Genomic DNA, 8,095 nt, shown 5'->3' with positions numbered 1-8,095 from the left:
CCCCAGTCTGCCTGCCTCTTTCTGTGGGGGGAGTCTGGGGAAAGTTTGTTTCCTTGGCCGTTTCTTGGGCAACTGTGACCACCCTCCATCCTGATCTAAATATCTCTCCTCTGGGCCCAGAAAGACCACCAGGTGGTTGTGGGGGAGATTTCCTAGACTCTGTTGCATCAATGAGCCAAGCCACTGTAGACCCCTAATGGTGTATTGTTGTGGATAGGTTGAATCCTTATGGCAACATAGGCTAGGCTGGGGGCTAAAATGTCAGCATTCATTAGCTGTCCCCCCCCCCCCATCCCTTAATTTTGCCCTTCCTGGCCACAATACCTATTTCCCCGGTCATGAGCAGGAAGCATGCTCCTGAATGCCTGCTGCTGGGAATTGCAAATGGGGAAAGTGCTGCTCTTGCACTCAGGACCAGCTTGTGGGCTTCTTCTCTTTGGGGTATCTGGTTGGCCACTATGGGGAGAGGTTGCTGCACTAGATGTGCCCCTTTTGGCCCAAACAAGCAGGTTCTTCTTAGGCTCCTTGACTGGGCAGACTTTGAGAACCCCCTTTTTTCTTCCTTCTGCTTCACTGGCCTGGTTTTGCCAGAAGGTGGCGCCTTTAGGATAAGCTTTCAAAGCAAAGGAAGCCTTTGGAAGTGCAGCAAATTCTGCCCTGGGCATCTCTCTGCAAAGGGTGGTTGGAGTGAAGAACTTAATGCCAGAGCTTCTGCTTGCATGTCTTCAGGACACGGGCAGTCAGGAGGGAGAGGAGAGGATCTCCTAGTAGTTCTCTGGGGAGATTTGTGTTTGATTGGCAAAGGCTTTCTGACCCCTTCAACCGTTGCAACGTCAAAAAAGGCTCCCCCTCCCTGCAAATGGACTGCTCCACTTAAAAGCTTAGGAGAATAAACCTCTGCCTGGTGGCTGGAAGCTGATCATATGAATGTCAGGGCAAGTGTTACTGGGATGTGTGTAGGGGGAGGGCTTAATGCCTTAGGGGGGGTGTCTTTGGTTGTCATGCATTCATCTGACACCTGCAGCCAAGGGCACCTGTGGCAAGGCCTCTGACTGAACTCTAAACAAACAGGCAGGTTCTCCTGGGAGCTCAGATCCATCCCAAGCGATGCAGAGCTTTAGGGGTCAAAAATCAGCACCTGGAATTGTGCCTGGAAACAGCTGAAGCCAATTTGGATTTGTTTTGAAGCCAGTGCTGTGTATTTCCAAGCAGCCAGTGGCAATAAGTAATCTGCCTGTGGTATTCTGTACCAGCTAGCCACTTCCAAGGGGCAGCCCTGTATGCGGCAATTAAGCCTGTGTATTGGTTTGGCAGCCCTCCCCTCATAATGCCACAATCTCAAAAGCTCAGCCTCTTGGCACTTCAAAGACAAGCTATTTTATTGTCACTTGTTTATAAGGTGCTGCAAGAGACTTGTTTTTGCTGCAGCTGACAAGCAGAATGCTGTTTTGGTGCAAACTCAAGGCGGATTAAATAAGGGTTGGTTGCCACTGAGGACTAGTTCCCACATGCCTGCTTGCTCCTTGGCTGTAGCCTCAAACACTGCCTGGCTTGGCTGACTCATTGCCTTCCCTGTGCCTTGGCCATGGTTCTCAGCAGGAAGAGGGTAGCCCAGATGAGGCCTCTTGAAAGTGATCTGTTGTGTCACTTGGGTGAGGCAATTTCCTTCAGCGCAGAACAGCTGTGCACAAACTTCCACAAGCATGAAATATGGGAAACTCTCTGGGAAAACCCGAAGCTGGAAGGGGTCTCTCTGTGTTGCCAGCTGGGGCGGAGTGTCCAGGGGGAAGGGAAAGAGTCATCAAGCCTCAGAAGAGTTAACCGGCGGCAGGTCTCTAGGGCAACCTTCTGCCCAGGCCTCTGGACTCCACTCCCCTGAGGCTGCAAAGAGACTGTTTTTGAAGCTCAAGAAAAGTATGGGGATGATGCTCTGTCCCTTAGTCTTTTAAGTCTTAAAGAGGTAAAGGAGGATGCTTGTGAGCTCTTTGAAACAAGGGACAGGAACACCATGCCCATGGGCTGTCCAGCAGGACCACCCTCCCAATTTCTCACCAGGCTTTGTCCCACCCTGAAAGATTCCCCCAACTTTGCTTGCAAAGTCAAGGAGGTGGCACATCACCTACTACAGGGAAAAAAAAACAATTATATAGCATGTGACACAGCATTGACACCCCATCTCTTGATCTATGAGAAAAGTAAACACGAAACAAAGTGAGCGTCCTAAATCTTTTCAAGTGGTGGGAGGCTTTAGGGTTGGCAGCACCCACCTCGGATTAGGTTTCCTAGGAACAAAGGTCACCGGAGAAGGTAGTGTCTTGGTGAGATACAGGTTTATTTACACATATGTCTATGCTGAGCATTAGATAGGGCTCACAGCATTCCCTGCCCCCAGCAGATTTTGCTCCCCTGCTAGGTTACCAGGATGATCTCAAAGTCCTCATTTTGGTTTCAGCAGAGAGAGAGAGTGTGTGTGTGTCAAGCCACTGTGCCTTCCCAGTTCAAGCAAAGATTGGCCTCTGACCAATTGCTCTCCTATGCTTAGGCTGAAGTGGCCTCCAGCCAGGTGAGGGGCAGAGGTGACAAGTGTGGTGGTGGTGGGGTGGGAACTGGTACAAATTACCAGGGCTGGAGATCTGGAAAGGGGATCTGAGGCCCAACTACCTTGCCTATGTTTTATGCTGGAATTTTTTTTTTCCAGCTGGAGCTCAGCTCCAACACCTCTCAGGTGGGCGCCATTGCCATTCTAAGAGAACAAAGGAAAAGTTCGTGATGAGCTCCAGCACCTCTTTTTCTAGAAAAACAGCACTGGTTTTATGTACCGTAATTCTTAACGAAGTATATATTTCATGATTGATGCATGCACAATTCTGTATAATGGCTTGCAAACGTACGCCGTGAACTAAGCACTTCTGATTCTATATGAACATTCATTGCTGTGCTTTGACAGTATGACTGCAGTCTCATTGTATTATGCCTAGTCTCGTTAGTATGTTTTCCTTAGTGAACGCTGTGCAAATACAACAAAGTTGTTGTGTGATACACATTGTGGTGGGCTGCACATAAAAGTTAAACATTTAAAGTGCATGGCTGGTTCAGCAATGATTGTCTTGACTGCTTACTTTATTGGCATCATTAGGATCTTAATACTCTTAGCAAGTATGAATGCTATCTATTATTAACATAAAAATGAGAACACATTTATTGTATATCCCATGTAAAGATTTTTAGCCAATCTGCCCTTGCTGTGGGGGTTCAACCGTTGTTGTTGTTTTTTTTTACTATGGCCTGAACCTGCTCTCTGTGGTCCTAGCGAGTGAGGGAGAGTCTGCACCCTCCTTGTGGAAGCCCTGCTAGGTGGGTGTTTCTGGCAACAAAGCACCTGTACTTGGCCAGCTCTTCTGTCATGTAAAAAAGATGCTTAAGAGACTTGGCTAGTGCTGTTAGCTTTTTAACAAAGAGACTAGTCTGACCACTTCAGAACTTCCTTCTACAGAATCCCATCTGACAGATATCAAGCCACAGGCTTGGAGGGGACCCAAAAATAATATCCAGACCAACACCCAATCCTACAAGAGGGTCATATTCCTAAATAGTAACAAAACAATATTGTTTTCCGCTTGAAGACCAGCATTTCTTCTAGCATAAGCTTCCATGGACTGCAGAAGACTGAAGCTTGTGCCGTAAGAAATCTGTTGGTCTTTAGGGAGGCACAATACTTTGCTGTTTTTGCTGCTCCCATCTACCCTGTGACTGAGAAGAGAGAAGGCTCCCTTATTCCAGGCTGTGACCACCATGCTTGCCTAATTCTTCTCTGCTGCCCCTGGTAATGGTGGAACCCTTGCTGGGCATAGGGCTCCCTTCCCATCTGCCTCTCTGGGTGGGTGGGTGGATGGATGGGTGGAGGCAGTGGTTATCTTGTTTTGGCACATCGTAGACCCATCAGCTTCCCTTTCCTCAAAACCACAGTGGCACTCCTAGAACCAGCTCAGCAAGTCCGATAGCGGGACGTTCCACCCACAGGAGGTTACCCAATTTGATACTCTTTGGAAGTCGGTTTCACTTTACAAGCCATGACTTCTTCCACCTAACAAACGTTAGGATCCTTTTCTTGGTCATCTGGCACAGATCTCTCCCTTCTGCCTCAGGAAGCTGCAGGTTGGTTCATTTTGCTCATTCTTCAAGTAAATCAGAGTGGATAAATGGGATGTGAAGGGTTGTCAGGACTGGAAAATGTGAAGCTGTTGTGCTTCCTATTTTGGCCAGTTAGTATTTGGGATTATTTATTAATTTGTTTGACTCATTAGTTGCCTGTTACCCAAAGCCCTATGAGCAACTTAGAGCACATTTTAAAATGTAAACATAAATGCATTGGAGCAGCTTGCAGGATGCAGAAGCTTCTGAGTTGCTTAGGTGTGATGTGTGGGAATTGATGGTCAGCAGAGGAACAGAGGAAGCTGTCTTATACCAAGCCAGACCAATGGCTCATCCAGCTGAGTATTGTCCTTTCCTTACTACATGGAGATGCTAAAGGGGTTTGAACCAGCGACCTCCTGCATGCAAGCTCAGTAGCTATGGCCATTCTCAGCAGTTGCTTGGGCCACTCAGACTTGTGACGCCTTTGCTGAGGTCAGGGTGGCATAAGTGCCCTCCTTTTGCTGCCAACTATTGTTTCCCCGTTGTATTACTTTATTTCGTTAGGCTGTGATAACAGGGCATTGATGGATGACTGGAAAAAAACTTTGAGCACTTCCTGATCTGAATCAGCCAGGGTGACATTTGAGCAATGTTCAAAGCAGAAGATAAGCCCTTTTACAGGCAGTCAAACCCCCTGGACACGTCCCAGAGTGGGGAAGAGCTGCTTTTTCTAAAACAGGATAGCCAGCTGTTCTCTTGGCACCTTGCAGGGTGCAGGTTCATCAGTGCTGCAAGCAGGCATGAGCAGCCATCTCGGCATAGTTCAACTGCTGTTTCCCTGAGCCGTCTGTCCTCATGGGTTCCCGATTTGCCAGTGACCCTGAGGAAGCCCATAAAACAATTCAGCAGCAATAATAGACTGCATCACGAACATATATACTCTCCTGATGAACATCTTATCTTGCAGGCTTGGCAAGTGTTGAGTGTGGGGCAAAGGCTGCTGACTGTGGAACTTGCTCCGACAGGAGGCAGAGATGGCCACCAACTTGGATGGCTTTAGAAGACCATTAGACCAATTCACAGAGGAGAGAGCTATCTGCGGCTACTAGCCATGATGGCTATGCTCTGCCTCCACTGTTGGAGGGAGCAATGCTTCTCTGAATCCCAGTTGCCGCAGGATGTGCTTGTGTGCTCAGTTCCTGCTTGTTGGTTTCCCACAGGCATCTGTGAGAACAGGATGCAGGGCTAGATGCAGGGCTATTAGCCTGATTTAGCAGGCTTTTCTAAGACCATTAAGGAACCTATTATTATTTTGTTTTGATGATGCATAAGAGCATAAGAAGAGCTGGCTTCTGGGTCAAGTCAAAGGGGGCCAGTCTAATTCGGCATCCTGTTTTCTCAATGGCCAACCAGATGCCTCAAAGAGAAGAAGCCCACAAGCAGGACCTGAGTGCAACAGGAGCAGCTCTCCTCACACACAATTCCCAGCAACTGGCATGCAGAGGCTTCCTGCTTCTAGCCACCGTGATTAGTAGCCACTGCATTGCTTTGTCCTCCATGAATTCCTCTGATCTCATTTTAAAGCCTTCCTGGTTGGTGACCATCACTACATTTTCCGACAGGAAATTCCATAGCATCCCTATGCTGTGTGAAGAAGTCCTTCCTTTTTGTCCGTCCTGAATCAGCTTCATGATCCCAGCTTTCAGAACTCCCTGCTCACTTTCCCCCACACCACTCATGACTTATGCCACTCATCTCCTTTCTTACTCACATTTTCTTCAGAAAGAAGCCCCAATGTAGAGCCTTTCCTCATGGATAGCTCAGCAGGTTAGGGAGTGGTGCTGATAATGCCAAGGTTGCAGGTTTGATCCCTGTATGGGGCAGCTGTATTGCAGGGGGCTGGACCAGATGATCCTCAGGGTCCGTTCCATCTCTACGATTCTGTAAGAGACTTGCTGTATCCCTGTAGGGAAGGGCTGCTAAGGACCACCCTGCTACACCCTTATGGGTGGTATTCAACTATGTTTTTCTCCAGGTAGACCTGCTAGACCTGAAATTAATGGACCTAACCTAGTATTGTTCACTGAAGTGGGTCTGCTCTGACTAAAACTCAGTTGAATATCCCACTATGTTTCCCACCTACTTGGATGCAGAGTCAGAGCCTCATTCTACAGGGAGCAAATCCCTGACAGCAAACAGCTGGAGTTATATGCAGCTGCAAGGGAATGCATGCATGTCCTGCTTTCAGGTTTCCCATCGGGACATCTGGTTGGCCACTGAGAGGACAGGATGTTGGACTAGATGGGCCACAGCTTGACCCAGCAGGGCTATTCTTAGGTTCTATGTTCTCAAGTGCCTCATATCCTTCTATAAAAGGAGCTCTGGGGGAAGGGAAGGGGGAGAAACACTAGAGCGGTCAGCCGACAGACTGGCTTGGATCCCTATGGAGCCAGAGGCAGAGGGGGGAAATCCTGGAGGAGGCACCTGGGTGGCCACTGAGCTGTGGTCCTTGTGTGAAGAATGGAGGCATCCTGTGTCCCTGCAAGGGCTAAGCACAGACAGGGAAGCAGACCTGGCAAAGTGGGGAGGTCCTGAAAAAGAGGTTCAAGAGGGTTTTTCCCTTCCTCCTGCTTGCGGCAGATGAATGTTGAGTCAGGGCTGCCAGGAAAGGAGCTGCTTTGCTTGAACAAGGAAAGCGAAGGCAGCACTCACTCCTTGCAGGAGAGCCCTAGAGTGGCCTGGGCTGGGGGTTTCGGGAAGAGGAGGGCCATGAGCACAGGGCCAAGTCCAACATCCATCAGCATTTTAGTTGCTCTTTTCTGAACCTTTCCTAGCTCTACAATATCCCTTTTGAAGTGCAGTAACAAGAACTGTATTCTAAGTGTGTTTGTAGCATAAATTTGTATAACAGCATTATGACGCCAGCAGTTTTATTTTCAGCCCCTGCCTTAATGACCCCTACGTATTTTGCTGCTTTCCCCTCCACAGCTGCCACACACTAAATTGACATTTTGTGCTTTCACCACGACCCCAAGATCCTCTGGTCAGTCACCCCCAAAACATCTATGTGAAATTAGGATGTTTTGCCCCAATGTGCGTCACTTTTTAAAGTTGAACTAGGACAGAAATCTAAACAAGCAAGCAAATAAAGGTGCTGCATGGGGAATCTGGCCACTGTCTGGATTTGTCCTCAGTCAGCCTTCCCCAACCTGGTGCCCTCGAATGCCTTCAAATGTTGGGAATCATAGAATTGGATGGTGTCTCAAGGGTCATCTAGTTACAGCTAAAGAACCCCTGACACATGGCCATCCAACCTCTATTTAAAGGCTTCCAGTGGAGGAGAGTCCACCATTTCTGAGGTAGTGTGTTCCATGGTCAAGCAGCAATTACCATCAGAAAGTTCTTCCTAAGGTTTAGTCAGAATCTCCTTTCTTGTCATTTGAATCCATTGGTTTGAGTTCTACAACCTGCAGCAGCAGAAGACAAACCTGCTCAATCTTCCATGGGACAACCCTTCAGATATTTGAAGATGGCTATAATTCCTCATAGCACTTGGTTTCTAGACCCTTTATCATCTTGTTCACCCTTCTCTGCATAATGTTCCAGCTTGTCAATATCCCTCTTAAACTGTGGTGCCCAGACCTGGACACAGGACTCCTGGTGGGGTCTGACCCATCGCAGAATAGAGCAGTACTGTTTCTATCATCTGAGGTATTAACTACTACTCCCAGTTTGGTGTCATCTGCAAATTTGAGGAGCATCTCCTCAATTACTTCATCCAAGTCATTCATAAAGATATTTAACAACGCTGGGCCCAGGACAGAATCCTGGCGCACCCCCCTTGTCATTTTGTAGGATAAAAAAGAACTGCTGGTGAGCCCTCTTTGGGTTCAGTCAGTCAACCAGCTACAAATCCACCTAACAATAAGACATTGCCAGCTTCTCTGCAAGGACATCATGG

The sequence above is a fragment of the Podarcis muralis genome, chromosome 14 (assembly GCF_964188315.1).
Source record: "Podarcis muralis chromosome 14, rPodMur119.hap1.1, whole genome shotgun sequence".
Classification (NCBI taxonomy): Eukaryota; Metazoa; Chordata; class Lepidosauria; order Squamata; family Lacertidae; genus Podarcis; species Podarcis muralis.
Note: the sequence above shows the minus strand (reverse complement) of the source record.